The sequence below is a fragment of the Geotrypetes seraphini genome, chromosome 2, assembly GCF_902459505.1.
Source record: "Geotrypetes seraphini chromosome 2, aGeoSer1.1, whole genome shotgun sequence".
NCBI lineage: Eukaryota > Metazoa > Chordata > Amphibia > Gymnophiona > Dermophiidae > Geotrypetes > Geotrypetes seraphini.
This window is the reverse complement of record NC_047085.1, coordinates 72,535,703-72,560,699: the sequence shown is the minus strand read 5'-3', so window position 1 is coordinate 72,560,699 and position 24,997 is coordinate 72,535,703. Positions and strand designations below refer to the sequence as shown.

Genomic DNA, 24,997 nt, shown 5'->3' with positions numbered 1-24,997 from the left:
ACGGGAAGGAGCGGGGCAGAGAGGAGGGCAGGTGCCAGCACCCCCACCAAGAAGGCACCCAGGGAGGACCACTCCCCCCTTACTACACTACTGGGTGGAGCTAGATATTAATTTGATAGTTGGTATATCAAAATCAATAAAACTTGAAACTTGAAACTCCCGCTCAGCTTAGAGAGAACAGTGCCCTAAACGCAAGAAAACTACCCTTTCTCCAGCTTGGCATCAGATTTAAGATCTCTTGTGTGAATGCAATGTATTAAAATATTTATTGGAGATATAAAATCATCTTACGAACCATGAGTTTTGATACTGATATATACTGACTCAGGGAAAAATGCATAAAAGATTGGATTTGCTCTTATAGATGAAAATCTTATACTCTACAGTATGGCTGTATCTTGAATAATGTGTGCAATTCTGGTCACCATATCTCAAAAATGGATATAGCATAATTAGAAAAGATAAAGTAAAGGGTGTCAAAAATGATAAAAGGGAAGGGATGACGTCCCTATGAGGAAAGGCTACAGCAGCTAGGGGGGTTGCAAGTCAAATGCGTGCAAGACAAATGCGCGCGGACAAATGGGAGCAGACAAGTTAGCGCAAAACAAGTGAGGGCCAAGACATCTGAGCGCAAGACAATTCAGCGCGAATGATTTCTAGTAAAAAGCACGAGCATGACATTTCAGCGCAAGACATCTGAGCGTTGGCAACTGAGCACAAGACAAGTGAGCGCCGGCCACGCGCTTTTGTCCCGTCACCAGATTATAGCGTGCAGGATCTTAGAGTACAGGGATCTCAAAGGGCGGCAATCTAGTCAGGTTTTCAGTATTTCCCCAATGAATAAGCACATAGATCTCAGTTCATCGTCAAATGCTAATGTAACCATGCCTCCTAATAGAGGTGTGTAACTTTCAGTAAGTTCCGTAATTTACATTATTCTAAGTTTAGCACCTGTAATCATTTATTTGTGTTTGTCTTGCAGGATAGTTTTGTTCTACGAATTCTCAAAATGTGTTAAAGCTAGGGCTCTTCAGCTTGCAGGGGAGAGTGTGGCATAGTGGTTAAAGCTACAGCCTCAGCACCCTGAGGTTGTGGGTTCAAACCCACGCTGCTCCTTATGACCCTGGGCAAGTCACTTAATCCCCCCCCCCGTTGCCTCAGGTACATTAGAAAGATTGTGAGCCCACCGGGGCAGAGAGGGAAAAATGCTTGAGTACCTGAATAAATTCATGTAAACCGTTCTGAGCTCCCCTGGGAGAACGGTATAGAAAATTGAATAAATAAAGAAGGGATGGCTCAGGAGAGATTTGATAGAGGTCTACAAAATACTGGGTAGAGAAGCAAGGGTAAATGTGAATCACTTGTTTACTCTTTCCAAAAATACTAGGACTAGGGAGCATGCGATGAAGCTGCTAAGTAGTAGATTTAAAACAAACGGAAGAAAATATTTCTTTACTCAGTGTGTAATCAAATTCTGAAATTCATTGAAATCAGTTAGCTTAGCAGGGTGTACAAAAGTTTGGGTAATTTCCTAAAAACAAAAGTCCATAAACCATTATTAAAATAGCTTGGGGAAATCTACTGCTTATTCCTAGACCAGGGATCTCAAAGTCCCTCCTTGAGGGCCGCAATCCAGTCAGGTTTTCAGGATTTCCCCAATGAATATACATTGAAAGCAGTGCATGCACATAGATCTCATACATATTCATTGGGGAAATCCTGAAAACCCGACTGGATTGCGGTCCTCAAGGAGGGACTTTGAGACCCTTGTAGACTAAGCAAAATAAAATCTGTTTTACACCTTGGAATCTTGTCAGGTACTTGTGAACCGAATTGGCCACTGTTGGAAACAGGATACTAAGCTTGATGGACCTTTGGTCTGTCCCAGTAAGGCAATTTGTAAAGGCTAATGAGAAGTTTGCTTAATGTTTCATTTGTACCCCTATAACTGCAAAGGCTGCAAAATACAGTTAAGCATAAAGGACAGACCATTTGCTCTTTGCAGCAAAAATCAGGATCTCAGTCTGTCTTACAAGTTTCCTGATTTCTTCAGAGTGCCAGATGTGTTTTAAGAATGGATCTAGTTATAAGTTAAAAAGTCATGAATATGACTGTGAAACCAGACAATATGAGGTTTTAAACTTTGTGAAGGAATGGTGAATGGATATAGTAAATTGGTCAGGTGAATCTTGTGTGCACTAGGAATGTAGAAGTAGCCTAGTGGTTTTCAAACTCCTTTGTGGAATATTTGACTCTTTGATTCCCCTTAGTGGGAATTCCTTTAGATCAGGGGTCTCAAAGTCCCTCCTTGAGGGCCGCAATCCAGTCGGGTTTTCAGGATTTCCCCAATGAATATGCATGAGATCTATGTGCATGCACTGCTTTCAACGCATATTCATTGGGGAAATCCTGAAAACCCGACTGGATTGTGGCCCTCAAGGAGGGACTTTGAGATCCCTGCTTTAGATCCTGCTATTCAAAAATTACAACAATTCACAAATTAGCATTTCCTTCTCTGAAACGTATTAAATGCACTGAGAAGCTTAGTAAATCTTTTACTTTTAAATTGGTGAGAATTTGGAATGGACTTCCAGATTCTCTAAGACAGTGATTCCCAACCCTGTCCTGGAGGAACACCAGGCCAATCGGGTTTTCAGGCTAGCCCTAATGAATATGCATGAGAGAGATTTGCATATGATGGAAGTGATAGGCATGCAAATTTGCTTCATGCATATTCATTAGGGCTAGCCTGAAAACCCGATTGGCCTGGTGTTCCTCCAGGACAGGGTTGGGAACCACTGCTCTAAGACAGGTAGATCAATTATTTCAATTTCGAAAAAGTTTAAAAACCTGGTTGTTTTCACAATAGTTAATTTGATTTTAGCTGTCGTATAGTAATTTTAAGCAATTCAACATACTTTTTTTTTTTTTAACTTTTTCCATCCATCTAATCTAACCAATTACTGTTTTTATCTCACAGTTTTTATTTGTTATGTTTCATTTTTTTACGAACTGTAAACCGAGTCGAGCTCCTTATGGAGTAGATTCAGTATATAAAATGAAGATTAGATTAGATTAATGCAGTGGCCTGAAATTCTGGGGAACTGGGTTCCATTCCCACCATAGGTGTCGGAACAGGGGAGGCCACAGGGGCAATAGCCTCCCCCAAAATAGGCAGTCGACTGTTGGTGCCTGCCCTACCACCGGTTTCCCGATATACTTTATATCTTCAGCATCAACGAGCAGGCCTGTCGCAGAACCCTTCATTCTACTTCCGAGGGCAGGCCTGCTAATTGACACTGCGTACTGGCTGCCTCGAAAATTTAAAGTACAACACCGAGCGGAGGTAGGAGGTGGAGTTTGGAGCTGGTTACAGGCCGTGCTGCGGGATTCTGCTGGGGCTAGGGTGGAGTTTCTGCCCCCTCCCAACCAAATAACGGTCCATTGCCTATGATTCCCATGGCAGGTCCTAACTCTTCATTAACCCATGTACAAAATAAGTACTTGTGTATAATATGTAAAGCTGTTTTGATTGCAACCACAGAAAAGTGTATATCAAATCCTTTTCCGTTTGTTTCAAACACTGCATCTAATAATCAGGAAAAGGTTGATTTAAAATTATTTCAACTGTGAAGTTATTTTCATATGGAAAAGTGAGTGGAGCTCTTTGGAGATATTCTTGGAAAAGTGATTCCGTTACTGTTGCTCCATGAAGCAAAATATCTCCTAACATGACACTAAGCCAGCAAAATTATATGACCATATAATACCGGATTCCTGAAGTTGTGTTGTACTTTGTAACTTACATACACAAATATTGTCTTCTATTATTTTAGTGAAACCACTAAACTATCCTTAAGTATGTATGGTGGTCCTAAACAAACACTCCAGAGACAATAAAATCCCACCAGAATTGATCTGTGTTATTAAGTTACATTATTCTAGAGAGGGTAGAAAAAGCTTCAGATTTGGAGTACTCTACCTCATTCAGCTGAAATAGATTCACTCCAGCTTTAATCATTGGCATAAAAACCTCCCTCTCCACAAGATTATTTTCTCACATAAATGTTTCTATGTTCAATCATCTGCAATCCATCTTTATGTTTGTTCTCGAGGGGCGTGTGTGGTGCAGTCATTAGAGCTACAGTCTCAGCACCCTGAGGTTGTGGGTTCAAATCTCTCACTGCTCCATGTGACCTGGGCAAGTCACTTACCTCCTCTTCTATTAAACTGCACTAACAGTTTATAGCGCAGAGAGCCGCGCTGAATGGCCTGTGCTACTCCCAAAGCTCATAGGAACTCTATGAGCGTCGGAACAGCGCGGGCTATTCAGTGTGGCGCTCTGCACTAGAAACTGCTAGCGCCTTTTCATAGAAGAGGGAGTTAATCCCCTCATTGCCCCGGGTACACTAGATAGAGTTTGAGTCCACCAGGACAGATAGGGAAATATGATAAAGTACCTGAATGTAAACCACAGATATAAGTGGTATATAAATAATTAAATAAATAAATATTTCTTTAGTTATTTATTTGCGTATATTCTTTGGGTTTTGTTTTGTTTTTCCAAAAATTGTTATATTTCCAATCAACCATAACACAGAGTCACATTGCCAGTGGTAGAAAAACTTCTTTCCAATGTTTTTTATTTTCGTTTTTTTTCTTTTAAAACAAATGTATATCCTTATATTCCTTATGTATCTTTAATTAACTATGGATAGGTTTGTATGTTTTATTGTCTCAAATGATTTTATTTGTTCCCCCAAATTTTTATTATTGTTATAAGCATTGAAAATACTTGATATTGCATTTAAATCAAAACTACAATAAACTTGAAACTTGACTTATCTCAATAAGAACTGAAAGCTTCAGACCACTCCTTCTGTACCACTCCTTCTATTCCACTGGATCCATATGGTTGCTTCCTCTTAGATCCTTCTATTATTTTAACCACAGTGTATAATATTTTGGCAACAGGTGTTCAAAATGTCACGCCAATAGCTTTCTCAGTCGGACAACAAGACAGGCAAAGAGTATGCCTCTGTTTCTAGGCACAGAGACAGCTGTCAAGTTCTTGGCTCCAGATTCCTCATCTTCACTAATAATCATAACATCCAAACCAAAATTCCCATTTAATTGGGCATGCAGTCATCCAGATGCTTTGAACTTCATGTATAAGCAATATCCCTTTTCTTTCCTCCAGCCAGTATTACCAGAATCCCTAGAAGGTAATGTCATATCCCATGTTACTCCAATGAAAGCCACCTGCTGTCTCCAGAATCATCTCGCTCCCCACCGGCAATTTGGTAATTAACTCAGCCATTATAATTTATATGCTGACAAATATGCTTTGCAGAATTTTAACACCTGGATCTGGAATAGCCAGGTTGGAGCCAGGACCCTCCCCCCCACACACACACTTTCTTTTAATCTCCCATTACCTCACTCCCATCTGCCCTTAACATCATAGAAACATTTGCATACCTTTGCCCTATAGGAGTATAAAAAATCAGGAAACAGACACTTTCTCTGGAAAGAAAACCTGGTCCCATCTCTGTTTATTGCAGGGGTGTTCAACCTTTTGGCTTCCCTGGGCCGCATTGGCCGAAAAAAATGTTTCTGGGGCCACACAAACGCGCAAACGCTGCAGCAAGACAGAGGAGGAAGCCAGCAAGACGGTAAACACCCGGGGGCAGCAGAAGAAAACACTGCATCGTCCTCAACCGGGGCCACACATAATACTTCACGGGGCCGCATGCGGCCCTCGGGCCGCAGGTTGGACACCCCTGGTTTATTGGAAACACAATTGTGCAAACACTTAATGACAGAATAAACCATTCCAAGCTACCAACAAGTAAAACAAAATAACCCAATTTATATTCCCCTTACCCCGCCATGTCAGTTAAGGCCTGGGAGTGGCATGGACCTTCAAGCCTCTTTCCGAGTCACCGGACCCAACCAACTGCTGTATGTGCTTACATCCAATTAGCCACTTATCACCTATTAAGCCCAATACCTGGTAGCTTAGGATTACCGTCACAGGCCTGTAATTACTTATAGCCCCTCTCCCAATCATCAGAGCTGTGTCCTAGCACCCGCAGGAAAAGCCACCCTTTAACACATACAGTGAAATTGTCTAGCCACTGGTTCATTCAAACATCGAATAAGTGCACCTGATCACTTGAGTACATAAGACCCAGTTAGATTACATAAAATAGATAGTTCTAAGTCTAATAGATGCTGGCATTGTCATATTGACAGAAATTATGAAAGGTTGGTCAATGTTGAGACCTCCTTGTAATTTTCCCAACTTTATATATAGTATCTTTTAACAGACCCTCAGAAATGCCACCAGCCACTCAAATGCATATCATAGTGGTTGGATTTATACATTAATTCCTCACCGGGTCAATCCAACTATTTTTTAAAATTTTATATATTGATGATTTTCAAAAAGTGCATCAGTGCATAGATAAAACTTTTTATAAATATAAAGCTAATACTTAGCTTAGCTTAGGTGGTCCATTCTAAGGGATCCTGTCACCGACATGTTTCACCCTGCTCGGGTTTCATCAGGGTTGTAATCCCTCAGTTAGAGTTGGTTTCTCACAACACGACCACTCCCAAGATTTCATAGGGACTCAGGATCGTCTGTTGTATTTTTGCCATTTATATTAATATTTTGGAAATCCATATGGGGACAAATTAATCTAGTTTTAGATTCAAATATTCCATTAACATATGAGGCTATAATTTGTGGAACAATTTTACATGTTAAACCCACTTTAGATAAGTATAAAAGTCGTCTATTTTTAATTCTTACAGGTAAAGCCATTCAATTGATTACAAGTAATTGGAAGAATCATAATAGAATAAATTATACTTTCTGGTGGGTGAATGTGTGTACTATATACAAATATGAACGAATTAATGCAGAGTGTAGGGGACTTAGTGGAATATTCAACAAAATTTGGTGCCCATTGACTACATTTGTACAAATATAATACTGTATTTTGTCTTACTTTTTTCTTGGTTTATTTATCTTTACACATCCAGGGAGGGTGGGGGGTTGGGGGGTTGGGAGGAAATATTGATAATGATATTTTAGGTAACTTGGATACATTTTATATTATTTACTTGGTTCTTATGTTATTACTATAGGCAAAATAATATAATTATTGAATGATAGTTCTGTTATCTATATAGATATTAGTGTTATGACTGAATGCAATAATATACTGTTCTTTTATTTATATAACACTGTTCTTGTTTAAAAATCAATAAAGAATTATAAAAAAAACCAAACAAACAAAGAGTATCAACATTCCATGCTACCGATCCAGGACAAGCAGTGGATTCTCCCATATCTTTCTCTGAGTGAAAAAAATATTTATTCCTATTGGTTTTAAAAGTATTTCCCTGTACTTCATCGAGTGTCCCCTAGTCCTTATCATTTTTGACGGAATGAAAAATCGATCCACTTGTACCCATTCTACTCTACTCAGGATTTTGTAAACTTTAATCATATCTCCCATCAGCTGTCTCTCTTCCAAGCTGAAGAGCCCTACCTTTTTTTAGTCTTTCCTCATATGAGAGGCGTTCCATCCCCTTTACCATCTTGGTCACTCTTTTTTTAACCTTTTCTAGTGCTGCTATATCTTTCTTGAGATAAGGAGACCAGAATTGAATGCAATACTCCAGGTGAGGCCACACCATGGAGCGATACGGAGGCATAATAACATTCTTACTCTTGTTAACCATCCCTTTTTAAAATAATTCTAGCATCTTGTTTGCTTTTTTGGCCGCCACCGCACATTGGGTGGAAGGTTTCATTGTGTTGTCTACAATGACACCCAGATCTTTTTCTGGGGTGCTAACCACCTAGGTGGACCCTAGCATCTGGTAAATGTGATTTGGGTTATTCTTCCCAATGTGCATCACTTTGCATTTGTCCACATTAAATTTCATCTGCCACTTGGATTATGAGATGCAAACTTATAAACAGCGGTTTGAGTTTAGGTATCAGTGAATAGAGAGAGTGCCTTAATTTGTGAGGTTTTTTGGGGTTCAGTGATTGAAATGTGGAGCTGGTAAGTCTCAGATTAAGTTCTTTTTTACCAGTTTCTGAGAACCCTTTTCTCCTCATTTAAACAGACACTTGGCTGTGTGCTTTAGATAAGAAGCCTTTTATTGATTGAGCGGTTGGTAATTGAAATCACCCATTATTATACGGTTGCCCAATTCTCCAGCTTTCCTAATCTCTGAAAACATTTCTTCATCCATCTGCTCATTTTGTCCTGGGAAAGATACTATAGCCCTACCTTTATATTCCTTCCCTTCACATATGGAATTTCTATCCATATTGATGCCACACTGCTATCTATGTCATGCAAAATGTTTATTTGATTCGATTCAATTCCCTCTTTAATATATAGCGCAACCCCACCCCCTCCAATTTGATCTACTCTATCCTTGTGATATAATTTGAATCCAGGTTACACAGTGTCCCATTGATTGTCCTCCTTCCACCAGGTCTCTGAGATGCCTATTATATCTATCTCATCATTCAGTGCTATATACTCTAACTCTCCTATTTATTTTTTAGGCTACTAGCATTTGTATACAGATACTTCAAATTGTGTTTTTTTTCCTTGTTACTACAGGCTGCTGAGAAGACAGAGAAAATTTGAGTCTTTTACTCTGTCTTCCTCTTAAACACACCTGGCTTTCTTTCGCTATTATTGAAACCTCTAAGAACATAAGAACATAAGAATTGCCGCTGCTGGGTCAGACCAGGGGTCCATCATGCCCAGCAGTCCGCTCATGCAGCGGCCCTTAGGTCAAAGACCAGTGCCTTATTTGAGTCTCTACTGGGACTCCCTAAATATCCTATTTCAATAGTATCCTTCAAGGATACTTCACACCAAACCATCTGCTCTTGGGTGACTTTCCCCCGTATCTCAGTTTAAAAGCTGTTCTATCTCCTTTTTAAATGTTAGCACCAGCAGCCTGGTTCTATCCCATTTAAGGTGGAGTCCATCCTTTTGGCACAAGCTCCCCCTTTCCCAGAAGGTTGCCCAGTTCCTAACAAATCTAAACCCCTCGTTCCTGCACCATCAGTTCAACCAGCGGATGGCCACCAGGATGATCTCGGGGCTCAAGGGTCTCTCGTATGAAGAGAGACTGAACAAATTGCAGCTCTACACTCTCGAGGAACGTAGGGAGAGGGGAGACATGATCGAAACATTTAAGTACCTCACGGGACGTGTCGAAGTGGAAGATGATATTTTCTTTCTCAAGGGACCCTCGGCCACAAGAGGGCACCCGCTCAAACTCAGGGGCGGAAAATTTCATGGCGACACCAGAAAGTATTTCTTCACAGAGAGAGTGGTTGATCATTGGAACAAGCTTCCAGTGCAGGTGATCGAGGCAGACAGCGTGCCAGACTTTAAGAATAAATGGGATACCCATGTGGGATCTCTACGAGGGTCAAGATAAGGAAATTGGGTCATTAGGGCATAGAAAGGGGGTGGGTAAGCAGAGTGGGCAGACTTGATGGGTTGTAGCCCTTTTCTGCCGTCATCTTCTATGTTTCTATGCATTGAGACTTTGGAGTGCTGCCTGCCTCTTGGGTCCTACACATGGAACAGGGAGCATGTCTGAAAATGCTACCCTGGAAGTTCTGGATTTTAACTTCCTACCTAAGAGCCTACATTTGGCTTCCAGAACTTCCCTACCGCATTTCTTTATGTCATTGGTACCCACATGTACCAAGACAGCAGGTTGCTCCCCAGAACTGTCTAAAATCTTATCTCAGTGATGCATGAGGTCTGCCACTTTTGCACCAGGCAGGCAAGTAACCAAGTGATCCTCATGTCCACCAGCAACCTAGCTATCTACACGCCTAATGATCAAATCTCCCACTATAACAACTGTCCTAACTCTTCTATCTTGGGCAGAAGCCCCTGGAGACACATCCTTGGTGCAAGAGGACATTGCATCCTCTGGTAGGCAGGTCCTGGCTACAGGGTTGCCTCCTACTTCACTAGGGTGATGCTCTCCTCTGAGGCAGCACAGAGGCTGCCAGACTGGAGGTGGGACTTTTCTACAACGTCCCTGTAGGTCTCCTCTATGTACATCTCTGTCTTCCTTAGCTTCTCCAAGTCTGCTACTCTAGCTCAAAAGATCGGACCCGTTCCCTGAGTGTACCGAGTACACACATAAGACCTCTCACCAACTGGGATATAATCAAACATGTGACACCCAGTGCAAAAGACTGGACGGCCCCCATCTTGCTGCTGGACTGCTACCTGCATCTTAATATTGGTGATTTCTTTCCTAAGTTGCTAAGGGAGTTGGAATATGTATTCTAAGTTCCCCTAAGATTATTAGTTATATATATAGGTTATGGTAATGTTTAATTTTTATTATTATTTTGCAATGTTGTAATTGGTAGGTTACCCTCTAGGGATTTCTCAGACAATTACTAAAGAGCTAATTACTAGCTAATTATAGGAATTCTATGAGCATTGGAGCAGTTACTGCTGCTGCCAGTGCTAAAACCCAAGCTACGTGTTAGTAAAGTAGGGAGCATATTTGTAGTCTTTTAAATGGTTCGAAGAACTATAAATCAGAGATCAGGCCAGGGATGGGTGGGAGCAGGGGAGGATGAGCAGGAGTCAAACACTAAACAAGACTTTCCTCAACTGCTATTTGTGCCCTAATATGATCTAATGCTCTGATATGTAGCCTAAAATACTAATCTACTTATATAAAAACCCTAAAAATATCTCCACAAGTTTGTTTCAATAAAAAGTTCATACAAAGATTTTTTTTTAAATGTGAAAAAAATGCAGTTAATACTTTAAAGTGCTTAAGAAAGTGCCTTAAAGTGCTTAAAAGTGCTTGTAAAGTGCTCAGTCACCAACCCCAAAAAGTGCATAAGTACCATCAAAAGTACCAGCGCTGGTTGTAATGAGGGACCCTCCTTCTGCCCTCCAAACGGGGGTGTTTTAGAGCATTAAAAATTCTATAATATATTGGACTAGTGTTTAAGCCCGTTACATTAACAGGTGCTAGAATATAGCAGCATTTCCCACCCTTCCCTGTGCAACAGCAGCATTTCCTGGCCTTCCCTGTCCAGAAACAGCATTTCCCCTCCCCACACACACACTTCCCTGTGCAGAAGCAGCATTTCCTACCCTTCCCTGTGCAACAGCAGCATTTCTGGCCTTCCCTGTCCAGAAACAGCATTCCCCCCCCACACACACACACTTCCCTATGCAGAAGCAGCATTTCCTACCCTTCCCTGTGCAACAGCAGCATTTCCTGGCCTTCCCTGTCCAGAAACAGCATTCCCCCCCCCCCCACACACACACTTCCCTATGCAGAAGCAGCAATTTCCCACCCTTCCCTTGCAACAGCAGCATTTCCTGGCCTTCCCTGTCCAGAAACAGCATTTCCCCTCCCCACACACACACTTCCCTGTGCAGAAGCAGCATTTCCTACCCTTCCCTGTGCAACAGCAGCATTTCCTGGCCTTCCCTGTCCAGAAACAGCATTCCCCCCCCACACACACACACTTCCCTATGCAGAAGCAGCATTTCCTACCCTTCCCTGTGCAACAGCAGCATTTCCTGGCCTTCCCTGTCCAGAAACAGCATTCCCCCCCCCCCACACACACACTTCCCTATGCAGAAGCAGCATTTCCTACCCTTCCCTTGCAACAGCAGCATTTCCTGGCCTTCCCTGTCCAGAAACAGCATTTCCTCCCCACACACACACTTCCCTGTGCAGAAGCAGCATTTCCCACCCTTCCCTTGCAACAGCAGCATTTCCTGGCCTTCCCTGTCCAGAAACAGCATTTCCTCCCCACACACACACTTCCCTGTGCAGAAGCAGCATTTCCCGCCGCCCCCTTCCCAGCCGCCACGTTTAAATTGTGAGAAAAGCATTGCACCGCGCTATCGCTGGCTTCGGCGTCTTCTATCCACTGCGGCCAACCCTAGCGGAAACAGGAAGTAGTCAGAGAGGGCGGGCCGCAGTGGAGAGAAGACAGCAAAGCCAGCGTTAGCATGGTGCAGCGCTTTTCTCAATTTAAACGCGGGTGAGCCGGCGAGAAGGAGGAGGCTTTGGCGGTGGTGGTTTTGGCGGTGAGTGAGGGCGGGAGGGGGGGAGTCGCCGGCTGTGCTTTCCCGATCTGGCCGCTGCATACGCACTCTGACCACGGACCTATGGATCACAGATCACGCAGGTCTGAGTGCGCATGCGCGGCTAGCATTTTATTATATAGGATAAAGCGCTGCATGATCACCATAACCTGCCTCCTATTTATCAGATAAGTAACGAATGAACTGCTTAGTATTTACTATCGTTTATATTATTATGGAGGGCAGAAAGAGGATGCTTCAGTGCAATGATGGTCCCTCATTACAACCAGTGCTGGTACTTTTGATGGTACTTATGCACTTTTTTGGTTGGTGACTAAGCACTTTATAAGCACTTTAAGGCACTTTCTTAAGCATTTTAAAGTATTAACTGCATTTTTTTCACATTTAAAAAAAAATCTTTTTATGAGATTTTTATTGAAACAAACTTGTGGAGATATTTTTACGATTATATATTTAACACAAGTAATTTCAGCCAATATTCCTAACAGACTCTAAAGGCTACACTATTGCCTAAACTGACTTTGCTAAAAAGCAGAACAAATAGGACAATGAAATAACTTTCTGAAGCCCAAGTTTTACCTTTTCCCAAGTTTGAATGCTAGCAGGTAAGATATTCCAGTGGAGTTATTCTTCCCCATAGCAGATCTTCTTTCAGCTCCTACTCAGGACCTCACCTGTCGATTAACTTTCACTAAACCCCTGGTCCTCTCCTTGAATTCAAGCTGCCTAGTTCTAGGGATGATATCCGACCACACCAGCCGCCTGGTCGAATGCCATGCCAGCATGAAGTGCCAGTCATCTTTGAGTGTCAACTGACCGCTTCTCAGACCCTGAGTCAATATCATGACCCCCCCAAGATGAATAAGCAAAATGACCGGATGCCAAAGCCTAGTATGAAGTTAGCACATTAGGGCCAGAGTTGTGACCAAACAGTGCCCCTCTGGCTCAACCATGATATTCACATGCCCAGATGCTCCTGACCCAAGCGTGAACTTCCTGGTCAGATCACTGCTCTCTCCCTTGCCCATGCATGAAAGAGCATCCTGCAATCCAAGGGCATCTGGAAAACATATCACAGAAATGCAGAGATACGAAGACAGTGCGGTTCTCATCAGGTGGATAATAAACGCATGCTAACCAGCTAGGAGCAACAGGCACCACCATTTCTGTTCATTAAGAATTGCCAGTCCACTAATCCTGCCATGTCAGCTAGGGCCAGGGATAGGCATTGACCTCTCCACCCCCCCTCCTGGTGTCACCTGACCCAGATTATCAGTCCCCAATCTCTGCCATATCAGCTTGGGCCCAGGATAGGCACAGAACTCCATGCCCTTTGCCTGGGGTCACCTGACCCCTTGTATAGCCACTCACTGAGCTTAATTACTGTAGAACCGTTTATCACCTGATGAGCTCACAACCGAGGAATACCCATCTGATCCAACATCACCACATCAGACAAATAGCTCTAGACCCTGGAAAAACCTACTGCACAAAGCTCTGCCCCAAGCGTGCCACTACTGGATACCGTCCCAACCATCAGCCCAATGCCAGCCTGCTGATTCGTCAGCATCTGACATCTGGCCTACTTCCTAAATGCAATGCATTGAGGCCATGGAAAGATATCCAACCCCAGTAATCATGTAGCCAGATACCACACCCAATTAAGCAGAAGTCACCTTAGACTGTATTAAGAAGCAGCTGCCTTCCAGGACCCACAGTAATACCCCCAAATGTAGAATTCATTTGAAATGAACTGGGATGCTCATAATAAAAGAGGTAGAAGCTGCAGGTAACGCATACCAACTGAAAATATCTGCACCCCCATATGCTCTGTACCAAAATGGAGGGCCACCTGGGTGATGACCAGTTCCAGGGCCCACCCAATGCACCTACCAGACCCAATATCAATACTAAAACACTCCTGAATCTATAAGATACAGAGCACAAAATAAACATGCAAGACTTCAATGCCACTTCCTCCCCCAGATGAGCTCCTCAGACAGTCCTAACATAGTAACATAGTAGATGACGGCAGATAAAGACCCGAATGGTTCATCCAGTCTGCCCAACCTGATTCAATTTAAATTTTTTATTTTTTATTTTTTCTTCTTAGCTATTTCTGGGCAAGAATCCAAAGCCCCACCCGGCACTGTGCCCGGGTTTCAACTGCTGAAATCTCTGTCAAGACTCACTCCAGCCCATCTACACCCTCCCAGCCATTGAAGCCCTCCCTGCCCATCCTCCACCAAACGGCCATACACAGACACAGACCGTGCAAGTCTGCCCAGTAACTGGCCTAGTTCAATATTTAATATTATTTTCTGATTCTAAATCTTCTGTGTTCATCCCACGCTTCTTTGAACTCAGTCACAGTTTTACTCTCCACCACCTCTCTCGGGAGCGCATTCCAGGCATCCACTACCCTCTCCGTAAAGTAGAATTTCCTAACATTGCCCCTGAATCTACCACCCCTCAACCTATCACCTTGGTATCTGGTGCCGCACACCACGGAAGGAATGAGTCCTAGACTGGGATGGTTTCAGCATCTCCACCCCCTCACTCTGTGGATGATAGCCGAACCGGCATCACATAAAGCAAAACCATTCTCGTGGTCAAATGGAAACTTCCCATAATGAAACCAGACAGCAAGGTAGTCCACCAAAAGTCATAGGGCAAATACTACTCCCTGTCACCTGACATAAAACTCTTGGCCGTACATAACACAGTTAATCAGTTTTGGAAAGTACCACCAGTATTTATTTATTTAAAATATTTATTATCTGCCTAAAACCTAGGCAGATTACAATAAAACACTGAGTTGAACAAACGAACATTGAATAAAGGCTCTCCCCTATCTCCAACACTCTTCAAACTTTATATAGCCACACTCGGTACTTGCCTGGACAAACTAGGCATAACTTCATACAGTTACGCAGATGGCATCACCATACTCTTTCCTTTCAACCAACATACCTCCAACATAACAAACAAACTACACATAACATTAGAAACAATGACAAAATGGATGAAAGACCACAAACTAAAGCTGAATCAAGACAAAACTAAATTCCTACTTCTTGAAAAAAACAAAACCCCAAACATAACAAACTTTGAAATAAACTTCATCACATACCCCTTGCAACCCAATCAACAACTGCTGGGACTAGTGATAGACAAAGGCTGCACCATGCAACTCCAAATCAACAAAACAGTCCAGAAAGTCTTCGCAGTCATGCGACATATGACAAATCTGAAAATACTTTGACAAAAAAAAATTCAGACTTCTGGTCCAGTCCCTAGTTCTAGGACACCTAGACTATTGTAACATCCTATACCTGTCATGCCTTGCCAAAAATCACAAACAATGCAAAATACAGCCATCAGACTGATATACTTATTGAAAAAAACAACCACATTACCACTGCCTTCTAAGACTCACACTAGCTCCCTGTACAAGCACGCATACTCTACAAATTCTATTGCATGCTATTCAAAGCAATGGACTAATATATCTAAACAATCGCCTAACCAGGAACAACACATTCAGACCATGGAGAACAAAGACACCCTTCACTCACCCCCCAATCAAAGGCATACAACGTAAGAAAATAATTGACAGCCTACTAACCACCCAAGCAGTGAAACTGGACCGCCACATCTCCAACCTGCTTATCACAACGTCCAACTACAAAACCTTCAGCAGAGAATTAGAAACCAAGTTATTCAGGAAATTTGTCAAGTCAAACTAACATTCTCAATATATCGCCGGACCCCAATGCTGCATCTAACTATCTATCTTGTAATCTTCTAATTATCTATCTTGTAATCTCACTGGGTATGCCCAGATCAATTCTTTTATAATCCGCCTAGAACTGAAAGGTATTGGCGGAATAGAAGACACTAATATAATGTAATATAAATACCACATCGTTTACATCACCCATAGCTGTAATAATGATACAAAAAGCTCACCAGGTTCATAGTTCTTCTTTTCAATTAAATGCCTGAACAAAAAAATAAGTTTATAACAATTTCCTAAACCTCAAAACATAGCACATAAATGCAAATTCCCAAGCATATCATTCCACATAACTGGGCTAGCCAGTGACAAGGAGGATTTTGCTGTATCAACATAATATACCTCTTTGCGTCTTCCCACATCTAACAAAACTTGACTTTCAGATTTCAATGTACGTTCTGGCTTATATATGTGTAAGATTTCATTAAAGTATCTGGGTGGTTTACCACATATCCCCGATGTACCAATGTAATTATCTTATATTTTATGCAGAATTGGACTGGAAGTCAATGAAGCTTCTTCAGTATAGGTGAGATATGGTCAAAACGTGACCCATCAAAATTTGAGCAGAATTCTGTATAACCTGCAATGCACGCACCCAAGTAGTCACAAAACCTAAATATAAGGCATTGCAATATCCAGTTTTGACACCACCATACTCTGTAGTACTTTCCAAAAATTCCATCCAGTAAGCACTCAGCTGACATTCTCAGTATAAAATATGCCATCTGAACTACCTCGTCACATGCTCACTCATTGTCAATTTTGCATCAAGTATAATCCCAGTAGAGTAACTGTGATTTGATGATCATTCACACACAAACTCCTGGGCCAAAGATGTTCACTCACTTTTCCTACAATCATAAAATCTATCTTTGCTACATTCAACACAAGCCCATTTATACTCATCCATTTACTAATCTTACACATATAGGCATTCATTTCAGAAACCAATCCTTTACCTCACTCCTTTATAAAAACATAATATTTACATTACATTACATTAGAGATTTCTATTCCGCCATTACCTTGCGGTTCAAGACGGATTACAAAAGATTTATTAATGGGGGTTACAATGGAAGAACAATTGTCATTTCTAGAGTTGTGAAGAGTAGCTCATTTGTCATTTCTAGAGTTGTAAAGAGTGAGGTCATTTGTCAGTTCTCACGTGGTAAAAAGTGGTGAAGAGTAGGTAGATATTTATGAATGGAGGGTAACAAGGAAGATCATTTGTCATTTCTCAGGTTAAACAGAGAAGGTCAGGTAGTTTCAGTGTGGCGGGAGGAGGGAGGGAAGAATGACAGAGTAAGTGAAGTTAGGACTGTGGTCCATCTGGATGGACCACTGCTGGGTCAGACCAGTGGTCCATCGTGCCCAGCAGTCCACTCACGCGGCGGCCCTTAGGTCAAAGACCAGTGCCCTATTTGAGTCTAGCGTTACTTGCATATGTTCTGTTCCAGTAGGAACTTATCCAACCTTGTCTTGAATCCCTGAAGGGTGCTTTCCCCTATAACAGCTTCCGGAAGAGTGTTCCAGATTTCTACTACTCTCTGGGTGAAGAACTTCCTTACATTTGTACAGAACCTTTTCCCTTCTAACTTTAGCAAGTGCCCTCTCGTTCTCTTCACTTTGGAGGGGGTGAACAATCTCTCTTTCTCTACTAAGTCAATTCCTTTCAATATCTTGTCCCCTCTCAGCAAACATACGAAAAAGATTCCCATCTCTTCTAGCAATTTCCTCAATGGGGCCAAATAGATGTTAAACAATGTTGCTGATAATGAGGACCCTTGAGGCAACCCCCTCCCCCCTTGTAGCAGATACCCTAGATGAAATAACTTCTCGACTATGCACAAATATTGATCTCTCCATCAAATATAATCTAAACCATTTCAGCATGGACCCTACAACATTCAGTTTCCTTAACTTAGCTAAAGGTATAGTCAAATCCAGTAAATCAATAGCAGATGATATGTCCAAAGACACAATACCGAAACATTTGCCCTGGTCTACCCCTATTTGAAGTACATCCATAGCAGATATCAAAGGCGTTTCCACACTGTGGGCTTCCTTAAACCCAAACTGATTGTTATCTAAATCATTTGCCTCTACAAACTTCTCCAATTGTGGTAAAACTGCCTTTTCTATTACCCTTGCTAAAAATAGTAATACCGAAATTGGGTTGAAATTACACATCTGATCACTAGTCAATCCTTCGTTTTTTACACCTATCAGGGAAAACATCAGATTGTAAAGATTTGTTCACCATAAGCGTTAAACTTGGAGATATTTTATCTGCTAACTGACATAAAATACCTGAAGAACAAGGGTCAACATTCATCTTACCAGCTGTCATAATCTTTACAATACTTAATACTTCCTTTTCTGATACAGCCTTAAAATCAGCCCATTTCTCCTCATCACTCTCACAATCTATTCCTCCACCTCCTTCCATCACCAACTGAATTGAATCACCTAAAGTTTGCAACTTAGCACTCAAATACTCAACATATTCAGCTGCGTCTGGATCTTTTGCCTTAACTCCAGTACCTGCTCTACCAGTCAATTTCTGAACCATCGAACTCTCAGGGATGATTAAGTGCCTTTTTAATTAGAGCTTTGCGAGTAATGAGTGGGCAATCTGTCTCCAGAATTGTGGAGGCTAAAAGGGGAGTACCTCAGGGCTCTTTCTACAATTCTGTTTAATATTTATATGTCTACATTGGGGGCGAAGTTTCAGGAGATGGGAGTGCAATATCGAATATACGCCGATGCACCCACTGCTGAGCAATGCTTGCAATGATATATGAAAATGATTGTGGGGTGGATGGATGATCATGATCTGAAATTAAATGTTAATAAAACAGAGGTGATGGTGGGAAAAAGTCAAAGGGATAACTTTGAATTAGAAAGTATTGATGTGATGGGTGAGAAACTTTTAATTAAAAAAGAGATGATGGTATTGGGATTATGTTTGGATAGTTGTTTGACTATGGAAAAACAAATATTGAAAATGATTCAGATAGGATATATGCGATTGCAATTGTTATATAGATTAAAACCTATGTTACCAGCATATGATTTCCGTAGTGTGGTGCAAGCTGAGGGCACTGCAAATGTTACTTAATTCTGCAGCAAGATTGATTACTGGGATTTCAAGAATGATTCATATAACCTACTGTTGAAACAACTGCATTGGTTACCTATGCAGCAGAGAGTACAGTTTAAGATTCTCTCAATCATACAGCAAATCTTATATCACGTTTCTCCAAGAGCACTAAAGGAGTTTTTTGAAATCTATCAACCCAGAAAATATTTGAGATCTGAAAATGGTATGAAGTTGAATTTTGAAGGTAAGATGTTAGTCTCTTCATGTTAAGATTGGGGCAAAAATGTTGTCTGTAACAGGTGCCAAGCTTTGGAATACGCTGCCAGGTATTCTGCGATTTTGTAATGGGAGACTGAATTTTAAGAAAATGTTGAAAATACAATTATTTGTTAATATCTTCATGTGCTAATGCTATTTGCTGCTGAAGCCTTACCGTCCTGTCAATGTCTTTATGGGATTTTGTCTTTCCATCTTGCTGGATAAATTTGAAAAAAGGTTTTAGTAATGATACTGTTAGTGAATGTTTTATTGTGTTTGTTCTGTCAAAACATGTTTTAGTATTTTTAATATGTAGCATGTAATTTTGTAAACCGCATAGATTTTATGCGGTATATAAATTTTTAAATAAATAAAAATAATCAGAGATCTATGCTAAAGGTTATAAGCTAAATAGCTGATTCACAATTGTTATTATACCCAATTGCCTTTGTATAACATACTGTAGTTCTTTTCTTTTTTATGTACATCTAATATCCTGTGAATGTCATATTCATGCACAATGAGATTCTCTTTGTTATCATTGTTCTATATATTTGTATACTTTCTTAAAACCAATAAAACTATTTTGAACACACAAAAAAATAATAATAATAAATAAATATTACTGCGAAGTACGCAGTAACCAGAAATGACACTGTGACATCCTGAAATCTGTAGAAAGTACTAGCAGTCACCCTCCCCATATACTCAGATTAAAGCACGCACATAGCCTGGAAATCCCCTCCATGAAGGTGAGTAAACTAACAAAGGAATAACCTCCCACAACCATACAGGCTGGTTTGGAGCAATGGACTTCCCAATGTTCCTGCAAAGGACCAACCAACCTCATGCAGAAAGCTGTTCTATATATTTGTATACTTTCTTAAAACCAATAAAACTATTTTGAACACACAAAAAAATAATAATAATAAATAAATATTACTGCGAAGTACGCAGTAACCAGAAATGACGCTGTGACATCCTAAAATCTGTAGAAAGTACTAGCAGTCACCCTCCCCATATACTCAGATTAAAGCACGCACATAGCCTGGAAATCCCCTCCATGAAGGTGAGTAAACTAACAAAGGAATAACCTCCCACAACCATACAGGCTGGTTTGGAGCAATGGACTTCCCAATGTTCCTGCAAAGGACCAACCAACCTCATGCAGAAAGCTGTCTAAAGACAGGAATCTTGAAATGAGACTATCCAAACTGAACAGCCTACTGAAAGTGAGAAGACCCGCTGTCCACTCAGCAACCACATTTAGGAGGACCCACACATACTTGGCCTGAAGGACAAATTCATTCTGTAATGAAGAGGTGATGTGTGATGTAACCAGGGTCTAATGGCTCATAGTCCACCACACAGAAACACTAAGCTACTTGAACAGCACCTCCAAGGATTGCATCATCTTTGGTAACCACAAACCGGAGATCAGCTAGGACCAATGTAATGTCCTACCGAATCACAGCGGGAGGTGAGTCTGGGTCCTGTGGGTCCCCAATCACCATACTAGCCAGAACCTATGCGCTGGCCCATCACCCAATGAAGAAGGGACTACCCTTTGTGAGATAGGCATACAGGATAGCGTACCCCCCATCCCCCAAGGACCTACTCTCGTATCCACCTTGAGAATAATGTGAAAAGCACTGATGAGCCATACACCACCACTGTACAGAGAATGTGTGGAATCCATCTGTCATCGATCAATAGTATTGTCAGGGGAAATGACTGAGTCAGTTAGCCCAGCTACCAGGCCACAGCAATAGTTCATGCCATAAGCTCAAACCACATGCAGAGAGTCCCCAACAGACTGAATTCTGCTACCACCCACAAAACAGGATGGCAACTCTGTTCCCCTCCACCATTCAGAAGGATATGGCCTCTGCACTCATGACCTCACATTATAGTATATCTCCTATCCCAGTAGAGGAATGAAAAGACCTCACCTGATGAATCCCTACTGTGTGGCGCAGTGGTTAAAGCTACAGCCTCAGCACCCTGGGGTTGTGGGTTCAAATCCACGCTGCTCCTTGTGACCCTGGGCGCCACTTAATCCCCCCATTGCCCTAGGTAGCCCCAGGTACATTAGATAGATTGTGAGCCCACCGGGACAGACAGAGAAAAATTCTTGAGTACTTGAATAAATTAATGTAAACCGTTCTGAGCTCCCTTGGGAGAACGGTATAGAAAATTGAATAAATTTAAAAATAAATTAAAAAACAAACAAACAGTGTACTCTCAGGTGCTGGCTACAAACTTAGGGCAACTTGAAAATACTTACTTAGAGGCCCCTGGTTCTGCCATGTCAGCTAGAACCAGGGATCTCCATACCCCCTTTCAGGTCACCTGACCTATGTGTATCCGCTCATCTGAGCACACCTTCAAATAACCACTCATCACCTGATAAGCCTAGGGAGAGGCATGGACCGCCATGTCCCCTTCACGGACCACCAGACCCCAAAGTGTCTTCCAAGTAACTTCTAAGTAACCGCTCATCATCTGACCCAAAGTATATCCTATATATGTATAATCCCGAGTGGTATAGAATACAATATCAAATATAAATAGCAAACTCCACTCAATAGGAGAAGTGCACTATACAGGAAAAGGCCTCAGAGATGGAGCCTACGCACAGTCATAGACTGGGAAATTCAGCGTAGCTTATCAACTCCTAGCTCCAATCATTGGCCTAAAAACCTGTTTTTTATTTTTATTTATACTTTAGTAATCCTATACTTATTATTTATTATTTAAAGCATTTTTTTAGGATTTTTTAAATTTTTTGATTTACTTAACACCATTAAAGGTTCAATCTTAAAACAAGAAAAATCTTATATATGTTCTAACACCATTGAAGGTTCACTCTTAAAACAAGAAAAGTCTTATATGTGTTCTATCATGCTATTTCAGCGCACTCATCCATGAAACTGAGAAAAGTTGTTTTAAAGTTGAAATTTCAAAAAAACGCCACTTATCTGAAGATGATAGATAGTAGCTTGAAAACTAGGAGCTGGATAAGCTAGGATAAGCTAGGAGTTGATAAGCTACGCTGAATTTCCCAGTCTATGACTGTGCGTAGGCTCCATCTCTGAGGCCTTTTCCTGTATAGTGCACTTCTCCTATTGAGTGTAGTTTGCTATTTATATTTGCCAAAGTATATCCAAAGTGCCGACCTGTGTTAAACTGCTGCAATAAGCATATAGCAGCACAGGTATCTGAGGGCTTCATTCCACAACCAAGTGTGCATCAGTCCGGTGTTTGGTTACTACTACTAGAAAGCCATGAGAGAGAGGAAAATGACAAAGAAAAGGAGGAGGAAGACAAAAAAGAAGGCAGCCTACACCACTTATCCCTCCTCTACCTCCTCTCATATACATCCCCAGACATAAGTATCTCCACTGGCATTGCAAATCACTCGCTCCTGCTAGACTTGCCCTGTCAAAGGAGAGACGCCCACCACAGCTGCCAGGTCATCCACTCCATCTGCTCCGGTTTTCTCTGTCTCCAACTGGCTCCTGGTCTCTGTCCCCCAATTGGCTGCTAATACGAACACCTGAAGGCTGGGAGAACATGCAGAGGAACTGGCCATTCTATCCCCAGCCATACTGTCGTCTACCATCCTCAGAAGGCCCTTCATCCATGACCTACAAGGAAAGGAAAAACAAGCCGAAGCCACAAGATCAACTGTTCTATGCAATGGCTCAGACAGCAAGCATGGCCCTAAATCCATCACATTCCCTTCTCCTCCACTGGAAGCCCACCTCCTCAACCCACCCCTCCAGGTGGCCACCCAAACCCATACACTGCAAAGAGAGGCCTAGGCCAAACAATATGACTACCTCCAGTGATGAACTGAGCGGCCAGCATAGTTCAAAGGCCCTCTGCCTTCCCAGCTCCTCCTCTGGAAGTGGTGACATAATAAGGGGGGCGGGGATTTGAGGGGGGTTGTCCTCCCCAGTCGCCATGTTGGTGGGGGTGCCAACACTCCTCCTCCTCTCCACCTCATGACTCCCCATTCCTCCCCTCCACGCATGCACCCCTTCCCTTCCTCCCTTACCTCTAGTTTGAGTTGATGTTGTTCGTGGCGGTCAATAATGTGCTCTTCGCGACCCCAGGTCCCACACACAGGAAGTGATGTTAGAGGGAGAGCCAACGGGATCACAAGGAGCACATTGTTGACTGCCAACTTCAACTAGAGGTACAGGGAAGGGAAGGGGGTGCGTGCGGCAGGCGGAAGCGGGGAAGGAGCAGGAGGGCGCGTGCGGCAGGCAGGATCCTGGAAAGAGCGGGGGAGGGGGGCAGAGACAAGGGTGTTGGAGGGGCGCCACCGCCCCAGGCACCTCTCACCCTCACTACGCCACTGTCTGGAAGAACTACTTCCCCAACCCATCCTGACCTGGTCGCTGGCCCTGGCCAGGCCATGGGAAAGGGATGCAGTGTGCCCCGGCACCAATATCCCCATTTGCAAAGGCACCACTAATAGCTGGAGAGGCAGAAAATCTCGAGTAGTAACCACAGCACCACTCTCTGGAGGCCTGCTGAAGCCCACCATCACTGAGATCTGCCTGCCCAGCAGAGACAGCTAGGCCCTGAAAGCACACCACTGCTAGCACAGTTCCTGGGATTTTTTTTTTAAGTTTTTATCCACACACGTCCACTACGAGAGTGGAACACATGCCATTCAGTGCCAGCGCAGGGCCAACCAGGCCTTAGGATTGATTACTCTTCCGGCTCACTTTCCCTATAATTTTTTTCTTTTTTTTTTTTTTTTTTTGGGGGGGGGTGAACACCCAAACCCAAAGGAGGCCTGAACTTGTGCAAAAAAGGCCCTACCCCCATCCTTAGAAACCAAGTCTGCTACTAGAATCTTTGTCACCTTAATTTAAATATTTTTAAGTGTTGTATTTATTTATGTGTTTGTTTTTTATCTAACCCTGTGCTGGCGAACCCAGCCAGCTCTAACCAGTAGGCCATCATAACCACAGCTGAGCTGGTTTTAATTTTAAGCACTGACAGCAGAGAGGAGCTGCTGCCAAACCCACCTATTCTGGCAATGTCTCTATGAGAAGCACCCAAAAAGAGCCAAAGAGCCACAGCAATGCTCCTCAAAGCCACTTCCAAGGAACAGGGAAAGGTTCCGAGCCTCGGAGGTCACCACCTTATACTCCTTCCCTTAACCCTTTTCTCTCTGGCTTCTGCCCAATCAGATTAAAGCTACCAGGCATAAAGGAATGTTTCCCTACAGTTTCTCCCCTCCACTGCCTGTACTACCCACCCCACTTTCTGCTCTTGCACTAACTACTAACGCTAGAGACCTTTCTAGCAAGGTCTCAACAGGAGGCCAACTCAGGCCATCCAGCCCATTGTTAAATTTGCCCATCGAGATGAGCTCTAAGGCTCGACATTCCCAAGCTGAAATGTGGAAGTGAAGGGTTATTTAATTTTAATTCCTTTTGAAAATAATTTTTTTGCTTATTTTCTGCCATTGGGTTTTAATGCCAAACAGCATAATAGCAAAATAGTGTTTATGTTGGAACACTGAAAAACTTACATAGTTTTGCCTTGAAATGTTACTGTTTATACAATATATTGCATTATTATAAGCAATATATTTCTGAGTTCATCATACCAAGAGCTTAACAACTAGGAGGGAGGTGGACT

At 42.2% G+C, this 24,997-nt stretch overlaps 1 protein-coding gene across 1 annotated transcript in view; it reads right to left on the bottom strand.

The window, feature by feature from the left end:
• The window catches only part of GDF6 (growth differentiation factor 6), a 65,459-nt gene that overhangs the window by 28,852 nt on the left and 11,610 nt on the right, over positions 1 to 24,997 (bottom strand). The window lies entirely within an intron of this gene.